The following is an 11745-nucleotide window of genomic DNA, read 5'->3' as shown; positions in this document are numbered from 1 at the left end:
CTATGATGCTGCTTGGCCTGCTGTGTTCATCCAGCCCTGCACCTTGTTGTCTCAGATTCACCAGCATCTGCAGTTCCAACTACCTCTGATATTATGTTCAGTTATGGTAAATGAGGGGTAACAGGAGGTAATAATGGGATAACCACATCTAGTGCACAGCGATCTCTACAAGCAATTTGAAGGAAGGATCTATCAATGTGCATACACATAAAAATGATTAATTCCTCATCAGTACTATCATTTCTGCAACAACATGCATTTATGAGATATTTTCTAATCAACCTGTTCAGAGAGAGATCATATACCTCTGGAGCAGGTGAGACTTAAACCTGAGCCTCCTGGCTCAGAGGTACAGATACTACCACTGCACTACAACAGCCCTTCAACTTGCATTTTTTAAGTGTCTTTCATACAAGGAAATAGCCCAAGGCATTTGACCAGAGGGATGTAATCAGACAAAAGCAGGCATCAAGACAAGAAGAACCTTGTGCATATTTGCATTGTACATGCTCCCTCAAGTCAGAAATCCTAGAACTCGAGAAGAGAGTCTCAGATTAAGGAGTGGGTTAAGATGAGGAGGAATTTCTTCACTCAGAGCCTGGTGAATCTTTGGAATTCTCTACTCAGGGGGTTGTGGAGACAACCTTTGCTTTGAATAGGCATTATATTCAAGGAAAAGATCAACTGATTGAAGTATTGAAGACAAAGATATGGAGACAGTAATCATCCGCCATGATCTAGTTGAATGACAGAGCAGGTTTGACGGGGCAAGCAGCCTACTGTTGCTCTATTTATTCTGTTTCTATATGCCTATAATTGGACAGAAAATCAAAATGTTGGTTAAAAAGTGATAGTTTATATATACAAGTACAATGCATATTAGCAGGATAAAGGACAGCAGGAACACATAACAATCAGAATGGAGGAATACAGTATTCAAGAAAAGTTGGAAGGCCTGAGGAGGTTACAGAAATTGGGAATGGCAAGGTCATGTAGTATTTGAATGCAAGAATGAGCATTTTAAAAATAAATCCATTGGTGGACCAGAAACTAATACAGGATAGCAAGCAGAGAGAGTACAGTGAATATGATTTGATGCAGGTAGCAGAGGCTCAAGTGAGCACAAGTTTATGAAGGGTGAAAGATGGATCAGACAGGAGAAGAGTGCAATAACCAAATCTGGAGCCCCCAAAAGCATGGATGAATGTTTCAGGAGCTGATAGTCGAAGACAGGAAGAGAGTCAGGGGAGATGATGAAAATATAGCAGGTTGGAGAGGATATTGGGTGAGAACTTCAGCTTGGGTTCAAGTGGGTCATTGAAGTTGCTGACATTCTAGTTCAGCCATGTAACTTGAATTGGGAGGGAGGGGTACGGAATCATTGGGAAAGCCAGAGACAATATCAATGGCATCATAACATCGTCACAAAGCAATTATCATTCCTATGCTGGCCCATTCATATTACAGATTAGGTTGCAAATGGCAAATTCAACAGGCATCCCAATCTGCTTATTTTTTGACTGTGGCCATTACCTCAAAAACAAAAATAATAAACTGCTTCCTATTTTTCATCCTAAATTTTGGATATATAATCTCTTCGGCTCCTCAGTCATTGGACATACCCTGTTTCAATCTCTATCAACTTTCCTTGCATTTGGGAGGTGTTACTATACTTGGATCAGCCTCAATCAGCAGCTCGGAAATTAGTAGGTCACATTACAAACAGATTCAATCATATTTTCAGCAAGAATGAATAAATAGCCTATAAAGCTGCCACACTAATGTGAAAAGGTAGCTGGTTGATTTATATCCCTCAGAAAAGGAAACCAATTCCCTGGGCTTATTTTTATGGATTCAGGGGATGTGGATTCTGCTGGCTGAACCAGCATTTGTTCCCCATCTGTCTTTATCCTAGGGTTGGTGCTGGTGACCTGCCTTCTTGAACTGTTGCAGTTCATATGATGGAGGAATACTCAAAATGCTACGTGGGAAGGAGTCCTAGATTCTGACCCAGTCGTGGTGAAGCAACAACTATATACTGCCAAGTCAGGATGGGGAGTGGCTTGAAGGGTACCTGCAAGTGGTTGTATTCTCATGTAATCTGCTGCTCTTGACTTTCCAGATGGTAGTTGTTGCAGGTTTGCAAGTTGCTGTTGAAGGAGTTGGCGAACTTTTGTAGTCTACTTGTAGAGGTACACAAAGCTATTACTGTGTGTTGGCAGTGGAGGGCGTGGATGTTTGTGGATGCAATGCCAGTCAAGCGGGTTGCTTTTTCCTGGATGGCATCTAGTTTTTTGAATGTTGTTGGCAAGTGAGGAACATTCTATCAAACTCCTGACTTGTGTTTTCTAGATGGCAGACAGGCTTTCGGGAATCAAGAGATGAGCTACTCGCTGCAGCATTCCCAGCCTCTGACCTGCTCTTAGAATCACCATATTTACATGGCCAGTTCAGTTTCCAGTCAATTGTAATCCCTCAGGATGTTGACAGTGTGGAATTCAGCAAGGTTAATGTTATTCATTGTTAATGTCATTCATTGTCAACGGACAGGCTTGTATTCTCTCTTGTTGCTCATTGCCTAGCAGTACTGTGGCCAAAATTTTACTTGCCAACGAAATCAGGATAATGTTCAGGTCTTGCTGTAGTCAACTGCTTCAGCATCTGACAAATGGTGTTGAACACTGTGTAGTCATCAGCAAACATCCTGACTGTGCCTCAATGATAAAGGGATGGTGACAGCATCTCTAACAGCACTTCATTCGTGCTGTAAAAGGGTGTCAGCCCAGGTTTTTCTATCTGTTTTTGGAGTGGAGTAGAGTTAAGATATAAGACAGATGAGTTTTAATACATAAGAGAGTATGGCACATCCCCAAGTTAAAACCAAGTAAAAGTAGGATCAATAAATTCTACTTTTAGGGAAAAAAAAAGCGCTTTACTCCCATAATCAGCAATTTCACTGTGCTCTTGGCCAGTTTCCTACTTGAATCCACCATTAACTTGATGTCCACACCCTGACTCAACCCAGATCCAATTCATCCATCAACCCTGTGTTCACTAAACCGTACTGACTCAAGGTCCAGCAAAGCTCCAATCTAAAACTCATCACTATCTCAAAACCTCAGAAACCAACAAAGCTCCAAAAGTTCTGGCAACTCTAATTACGGTCTTTTGGAGTTCACCACCTTTAATTGTTCTACAGTTGGTGGCCATTACTTCAGCTGCCAAGACCTCAAATATTGGAATTCCATTCTTAACTTCCTCTCTTCTCCTTTGGTTTTGATCAATTTTGTTTGGTTACCTTCTGAAGAGCTTGCCATGCCAATCTACTGTTTAAGACATTTGTCGCATAGGATTATAAGGTATATTATATCTAGCTTTACAAAGGTGGAAGCTTATTAAATCAAATTGATCAACTCCTATTTATTTTGTAACCTTCCACTCGACATAATTCCTGCATGCTGTAGAGAGCAATCTTTCAACTTCTGACCTCCTCCTGTAAATTCTAGGTCTGCTGTCAGGTTTGCAAGAGAGAGCAGCAAAACTGCAGCCATTTGAAAAGACACTACATTTCTGAAGACAATTCACTTCAGTAAAAATCCTGCAAAGAGACACCAACAGACAACGAACAACCACCCCAATTCAACTTATTGATTGCAAACTGCTCGGCGATTCTCCAATAAAACAACAACGTAAGAAATATTACTGAAGATGCTCATAAAACTATTTTAGTATTTCCTGCAACATATTTTCCCCCTGTTGACATCTATTCTCTCATCAACTCATGATGGCAATTATGATTTCAGTCTGAGGATTTGGAAAGATAATCAGAAATTTTTTTGGTTTGAACCTCTAAGCGCACGGAATGTTATTAACCCTTGACTCCTACAATGGAGGTGTAATGTGAGTGCATGTATATGAATTTAAGTTTGAGTCTTGGTTGGTGTCTACAAAGCATTGTATTTCTACTTTGTTTGGGTTTGTAGTGCAGGGTGGGGGTGGAAGCAGAGACAGAAACAGCCAATTCACACTCAGTAACGCCTCACAAACAGCATGTGAATGATCAAGTAGCCAATGGTTGATGGCATTACAGATAAATTGAAGCAAGCTTTTGATGTACTGCTAGGACAATGTGTCTGTATCACATTCTACAACATAGCCTCGAATACTGAAGTGAAGTTCAGCCAAGGAGCATGCGCATAACGCTCATGGGTTTCCCTTTTAGTCTTGGTTGCAGCAGAGATTAAAATAAAAAAAATTAGACAAGCAATGAGAAAATCACCTCAGCTGCTCTCTCTTGCAACTCAACAACCTGACAGCAGACCTAGAATTTACAGGAGGAGGTCAGAAGTTGAAAGATTGCTCTCTACAGCATGCAGGAATTATGCAGAGCGGAAAGTTAGAAAATAAATAGGAATTGATCAATCTGATTTAATAAGCTTCCACCTTTGAAAAGCTAGATTTAATACAATGCAACAAATGTCTTGGCATGGCAAGCTCTTCCCAGTCCACATATTATCATACGGTTACCATTGTTTTACTGACTATGGTGTAAGGTGCAAATTGACAAACTGCTGTAATGTGTATAAATTACATATAAAGCACAGTTGCAGGACAATAAATCAAACTGTTTACCACTTTTGTTTTTACATTGGATTTAGTGACGGTGCCAGTGCCTCTAGATCACCGTGTGGAGGTCCCTGTAGTTAATAGTAAGCAAAAAGCAAAATTGGATAGTGAAGGTCAGCTCCAGAATATCCCTGTTTTTTTTTTAAATTATATCTGGACATCAAGAGCAAACCTGACAGAATATAGTTCGCCATTCCAAGGATTAACACTTCATTAAACGCATATTATAACAACTAATAAAGAAAAATCACCTTGCTGCACTTAAGTAGTCTAGCTCCTGATAGCAAGTCAGGGAAGATTGGTTCAATTCCCTCTATTGAACAGAATTTTTCCAATGTTTTAAAACAAACAACAGGGCAAAGCCATAAAGATTTCACTTTACATAACTGTTTTGAAAGTCACTTTGGAAAACAGGAGATGGGCAAGTAAGAATTACATGTAACTTGGAAATAGCTTGAAAGGGATGGTTTTCTGATGTTCAAAGTTATTAATATCTCCACAGACAGGATTTCTTGCTACTTTGCTACATTTTTTAGATTTTTATCTGTCTTTAAAACATCATTTCGCTGTCTAAGGACAGGCAGCAAGAATTAAAGCACAGAATGTAGAATGTTAAATCTTTAAAAAAGGTTAAAGCGTCACCATCCGTTGAAAGTGATGCTGTGAGATGCTGACTACTGTCAGGTAAGGATTAACTAAATAGCTGTGTTAGCTACTGCCACAACTGCAGGTGTACTCCTGACAGTGACACTGCAGTTAAATTAAAAAATTTTTAAAAAGCATAGAAGTGTCTTCCAATGTTTTAAAGCAATTCAAATCCTGGGCTTGTAAAAGTGCTCAGTGTCTCAATTTTGATTCGTCAGTGACATGTTCCCTTGCTTTTCATCATCCCCAGGATCAAGGTAGCAAGTGGGAGGGAGGTAGTGAAAGATCAGGAATGGGGCAGCCAGAGAGATAACAGCTTGAGAGGCAAGGGGGAGCAAGAAACAATGCGGTAAGTGTGGCACCACGCAGAGAGGCAAGTCTGCGAGGAAGGTCATTATAAAAGCAGTGAGTGGAGCAAGGATACCAAGGATTTCCTGGGTATCAGTGGCAGCACACATGCAATTATGGTCAGAATCAGCACTAGCTTCTGGTTGCTAAGCACACTTCAAAGACAGCAGCGACAATGACCTCCTGTTCCAGTGCACTCTAAGTAAATTAGGATCCAACCAAAATTCATTAAACTTTCACTCTTGTTCTAAAACTGCAACATAACCATCTTGCCACTCCTGAACTCACAAGATTTATTCAAACATCAAAAGGAAGGATAGTGCCAACATCTATGTCAGGCACAACACCAAGGCACAGAGCTCCAAATTCCACATTCCTGTACACAGAAGGTTATGCGGTCTATTACTAATTGATTCATCCTGTTCATGTTGGTAACTGTGTCTTATTTATTGTACAACAATGCTAATGACAGACCTAAGTTAAAAGACTAAGTGTTATAAAATGATATGCACTTGCACTACCCCCCCCCCCCCCCTCAAAGGCTGCCAACAGGGGAGGCAATGGCCTAATGGAATTATCGTTAGACTATTCATGCAGAAACCCAGCTAAATGTTCTGGGGGCCCAGGCTCGAATCCCATCACAGCAGATCGTGAAATTTGAATTCAACTCAAAAAAGTCTGTAATTAAGAATGCATGGATGACCATGAAACCATTGCCGATTGTCAGGAAAAACCCACCTAACTCACTAATGTCCTTAAGGGAAGGAAATCTGCCATCCTCACCCAGTCTGGCCTACATGTGACTCCAGACCCAGAGCAATGTGGGTGAATCTAAATGAATTTAAAAAAAGCTACCAAAATGTGTCACAAATAGTGGTGAGGAGCAGGCTTCGGAGGCAGAAAAAAAGTGCCACTAATACGTTTTTAATACAATGAGTGATTATAAGATTTGGCTTTGAAAGTTAAGTGGACACCAAATGATGTAGCTACCAGGTTGTTACTTCTGACAAGTAGCAAACTATCAAGGGACTAAACAGCATTGTCAATGTGGAAGAGTGTTCACATGCGCCAGAGAACTATATCCACTGCATAGTGACATTGTACACTGTACAATAGTGAAATCCAGATTAATGGTGTGAAATGTCCCTACTGCTTTGATTGTATCCTTGAAGTTTAGCTCAGCCTCGTGCTTGGCTGTTTCAAAGGTTTGACAGGTTGCATTCTGGAGCTACTGGTTGAATTCAAAGGCTTTAAAGTTTCTGTTCGGACATGGAGGGTGTTCTTAACACAGCTGTTCAGAATAATCTCATTATAAATACTTGGTTGACTTCCAAATACATTAGTGGTATTTGCTCTGCAGGTGTTGTTAAGATAGCCATGAAGTGCAATGGGAGCTTCTTCTTTTTGACAGATTTATGAGCTTAATAGGATAAAAGACTTTTAAAATGGATATTGAAGTAATGTTCATTTTCTCTGACAGATGAGAGATTTTCAAGAACTTCCCAAGATTACTCTGAGGCTCAAGAGCTCTATTTATAATGAATGCTGTGTATGTAGGGGTGAGGGTTAGGGAGCTTCACACTCATCTCTAAAACTCTAAAGTAATGTTTGAGTGAACGAAGGTGGGCATTTTAACTAGGCGGAATAAGTATGAGACTACTTTCATGTCCATGTTGCTCTGGTGGAGGAGGCACCAGAACTGACTACAATCCACTCTGTCTTCTCATCATATAGACAGCAGCAGTGGGCACTGATAGGTAGGAGGTGGAATGACAACAGTGGGAAATCTCTTAATTCCGGATTCTTGCCTGAAATATGAAATTCTGCATATAGCATCAGACAAAAGTAGCACCGCCAAAATGTAACCAAATGTGTGAACAAGCCACATGAGAGAACTGGAACAGAAACAGAAAAACAAACAACTTTGCAATGAAAATTAGCAATAAATCAAACAGCCTCTAACACGTCTGATGTGCCTGTGTAGAACAAAAGAATACAAAACAGGATGGTCCTAAGTTTGATCCCTGGCGTGAAAACAGTTAGATTGATAACTTACTTCACATTTTCTCGTGAAAGTGTATTATATATAACAGAAACAATAAGACTGATGCAGGAGGACAAAAAAGAAACAGTAAGAAGTATTATGGCTCATTCAAGAACTAATAGTTACTATGTGTAGCACTGACAGGAATTCAAGCAATAAATTTGTTTTTAATTAAAAAAGCTCACAATCACAGGAAAAGCACACGAGAAATTAAGCAGAGAAACAAAACATAGCACACCAGAGGTTGAATGAAGGGGGAGAAAACAAATCTGTCCCTTAGGGAACAGTTAATTGAATGACCTTGGTTCAACAGAACGTGTCCAGCATGATAGTTTACCTTAGAAACCAACGAGTTCAACAACAGGCACAACTTTGCCTTCATTGCAATTTTTTTTTCCTTTCCAAAGTATTTGGTTGTGCAATAGGGTAACTGGTAACAGCAGCCTCCTAATTTAGCTCTGGTGATCAGTGGAATGCAAAATCCCCAAAATTGTAAAGAGGTACATATTACAAACTTCTCACTAAGCACTTATTCTTACTGAAACTCTGGGACACTGATGTTCAAACATTTTTCATTTCGAGCTCCACTTTCCCTTCTTTGCCCCATCGTTGGTGTGAATAGGCACATGCATGCGAACGAAAACTACCAGAGGCATTGAGTTCAAGAAATTTGTTAGTGCACCAATGGTTTCAAAAGTAGTTTGGAAATGCCATCATGACTACAGCACAATGAAACATGGGCTGCTACATTACCTGAATCTAGTTGAGAATCAAGTAAAGATCTGAAGGCTCAGGTGGACTGTAACCTGAGAGGAGCCGTTATCTCCTACACCAATGTGAAATTCCCTCAAATCCAGCCGAAAAGGGATCACTACATGCCTCACGATGTTTCTCTCATGAATTGGAAACTGATGAAGTCCTGAATTTTGATACTCACAGAAACCTGAGAGTATATCTGCCCAAGGAACACCAAGTTGACATGCAAGTACAGCAACTGATATAAAATATATATGATCTTTATTGCAAGGCGACTGCAGTAGAAAGAAAAATTTCTTGCAACAATTGTATGGGGCTTTGTTGAGACCATATCTGGTGTGCTGTGGACACTTTTGGTCTCCATATTCAATGAAGGTTATACTTAGAAGGTAATACAGTGAAGACTCACTAGATTGGCTCCTGGGATGAGAGGATTTTACCATGAGAGACTGTGTAAATTTGGCTATACTCCCGGGAATTCAAGAGAATGAGGGGTGATCTCATTGAAACGTACAAGGTTCTGAAGGAGCTTTATAAAGTGGTTCCTGATATGTTGTTTCCCTTAGTTAGATAATACAGCATGGATGGGGGCAGGGACAATCTTGGGATAACAGGTCGATTATCATGAATTGAAAGGGTTGAGAAACTATCCACTAGGGCTAAGGATGCTGCAGTATTGAGTATATTTAAGACTGATAGATTTTTGGTCTCCCAGGGAATCAAGGAATATGGGAATGAATTGAAAACACAGATTTGAGGCAGATCAGCCATGATTGCAGGCAGATCAGCCATGACTGCAATGAATCACATCGCGCACACAGAAAGGCTCCTACCAGGCCTCGGCCAAGGTCATTAACAAGAATCTCTCACTGGTTGCTTTGGCTTTCAAATCACTCTCAATCTTTTCCTGTACAGCAGATAAATATTTACATTTAATGTTACACTGCACCTGGGTGACACTTGAAATAAAATTTGACCCAGAAAACATCCAAACACCATTCGATGTGGGCAGGAACTCCTCTCCATGTGTGACAATTGGTCCCTGTCTAATGGAATCTCAGTGCTGTTTGTCATTAGCTCCTTTGGGATTAGAGATGTCATCTGCACCACGTACAAAATTTAGCATGATCAATTTTGAGGACTAACAATTACCAGCAACTGCCAGGCAACATTAATCTGGAAATGAACAAAGGCATTCTTCTTTGTGACTGCTGTGGCCACTTACTTTGGCATCTTATCGTTCTCAATTTTACCCTGAACATAGCCTACAACTAAGTCTTCTTTTTTGTCTGTGCAACTTAAATTCCTAGGCACAGATGGATCATGTTCAATTAAAATCAGGGAAAATGAATGGAAAGGTACGATCTATCCACTTCAGCATTTACAGCTAAGGGCTTCAAAAATGTTCACAATTGTGAAAGTGTTAAGCTAATTTCTTTGGTCATTAATATTAGACAGATCAGTGACACTGCACACACTGGTCACTCCACATTGGTGCCTCAGGTTCTATCTACTTTGTTGGTCTCGTGTAATATGTCTCTGCTCCAAAGTCACCTCAAAAATATCCACTTGAACTATGCTCTTCAACAGGTGAACAGGAATAATGATTTCGCTCTACAGATTAATGGGTCTCAAAAACAAATTTACTTCAAAAATGAAGTCACTGTGGGATATCTTAATAGAAACTGAAACTTCTTTAAAGATGCAGTGAATGCCAGTCAATACAGGTCCACACAGTCACTATGATTCTCAATATGAAAACATGAAAGAGAGAAGAAAAACTTGAAGCAGAACTAAAAATGTAAAGTCTGTGTAATGAGAATCATGCAACAGAATGAGAACATTGTGATTATTGCGACAGCTCTTTTCAAAGAACTTCCAAATAGTGCTACTCCCTTATCTGTGCCTGTCATGCTGCAGTTATGTTTTCCTTTCGGTATTTATCCAAATATCTTTCCAAGTTATTGGATCTACTTTCACCACCCTCAAACTTCATTCCAGCCGATGAGTGGGAGGAGAAACTTAGGAAAAGAACTGATTGTAGCTGCAGATTAAATGTAATAACTTCTGAGGCTTGAAATGCTGTAAGGGGTGAACTATCACTTCATAGCTACAGGGTCATGATTACATTTTAAACACGTCAAATGTATGGATTACCAAAAAGCAATTAAGATAGATTCTCTTTCTAAAAGATGCTTGAAGAAGAGTGAATTTCATGGTATTTGCTAGCAGCCCCATAAATCTGAGCATTTTTGAAATTATAATCAGACTATCTACAACAAAAGTCACAAAATAATTTTATTCCAAATTGCTGAACCATGACTTTTAATTCCTCAAATCTACAACATTCATTGCTACTTCCCAGCAGCCATCCTAATCTATTGTTCTGAAGAGACTCAGGTCCTTGGTATCCATTGACTCTATCACTACCAAAAAACCTAAAAGATTTAGACCAGACAGAGAAGCAAGCCGTTGTTGAATTACAGTCATGTTGTAACACAGCAGCTAATCTGTATACAGCAGGTTCCAGCAATCAGCCTTGTGATAAACGAGAAGGTAATTTGCTTTTGTGACGCTCACTGAGGAATAACTATCGATCAGAACACTGGGTTAACAGCCATACTCTTCTTTGGAAGAGTACCATACAGGCAGAAGCCACTTGGGGTCTCAAGCTTGCTTCAAAATTCAACAAAATTATCACTGATCTAATTACTTCAAATGTCTACTCCAAACATCCTTTCACCTTCTTGCTTATCAAGAAATGATCTACCTCTGCCTTAAAAATGTAAGAATCTGCTTCTACCATCTTTCAAGAAAGCATTCCAAAGATACATGACCCTCTGAAAAAAACATTCTCCTTACCTCTGCCTTAATTAGCCAACCCCTTATTTTGAGACAGTGACCGGTACGTGTGACCTTTTACAGTCATGAGCAGGAGTTTCAACATTTCATCCAAAAGACAATATATTCAAATATTCAGCACTCCATCAATACAGACCTGGAGGGTTAACTGAGATTTTTGTGCTCAAGCCCTGGAATGAAACTTGAACCCAGAACCCTGTGACTCAGAAGTAATAATGCAACCAATAGTGCAACAGTTGATTGCTAAAGCTAACATTTTCACCAAAGTTTCAAGCCTTAGCCCAAACTGTTATTCTTGATGTGTGAACCTGGATAACAGTAATCAGGTGAATAAAATGAAAGACAGTATCATAGCCAACTCTAATTCTGATCCGATTTGCATCTGGTATTAACAAAGATGTTTAATAAGGGTCACTAGATTGTCAAGAACATACCCAAAGAGCATCTGAAAACAGTCGGCAAAC

At 39.7% G+C, this 11745-nt stretch overlaps 1 protein-coding gene across 1 annotated transcript in view; it reads right to left on the bottom strand.

Moving 5' to 3' along the window:
- LOC125486128 (huntingtin-interacting protein 1-like) overlaps positions 1-11312 on the bottom strand; it is a 181511-nt gene extending 170199 nt beyond the window's left edge. The window contains exon 1 of the mRNA XM_048612385.1: positions 11282-11312. The gene's annotated coding sequence lies outside the window, so the exon portion shown is untranslated. The remainder of the gene's footprint in view (positions 1-11281) is intronic.
- Between the last annotated feature and the right edge of the window lie 433 nt (positions 11313-11745).

Source organism: Rhincodon typus, chromosome 26 (assembly GCF_021869965.1).
Source record: "Rhincodon typus isolate 14 chromosome 26, sRhiTyp1.1, whole genome shotgun sequence".
NCBI lineage: Eukaryota > Metazoa > Chordata > Chondrichthyes > Orectolobiformes > Rhincodontidae > Rhincodon > Rhincodon typus.
This window is presented reverse-complemented; position numbering and strand designations above follow the sequence as displayed.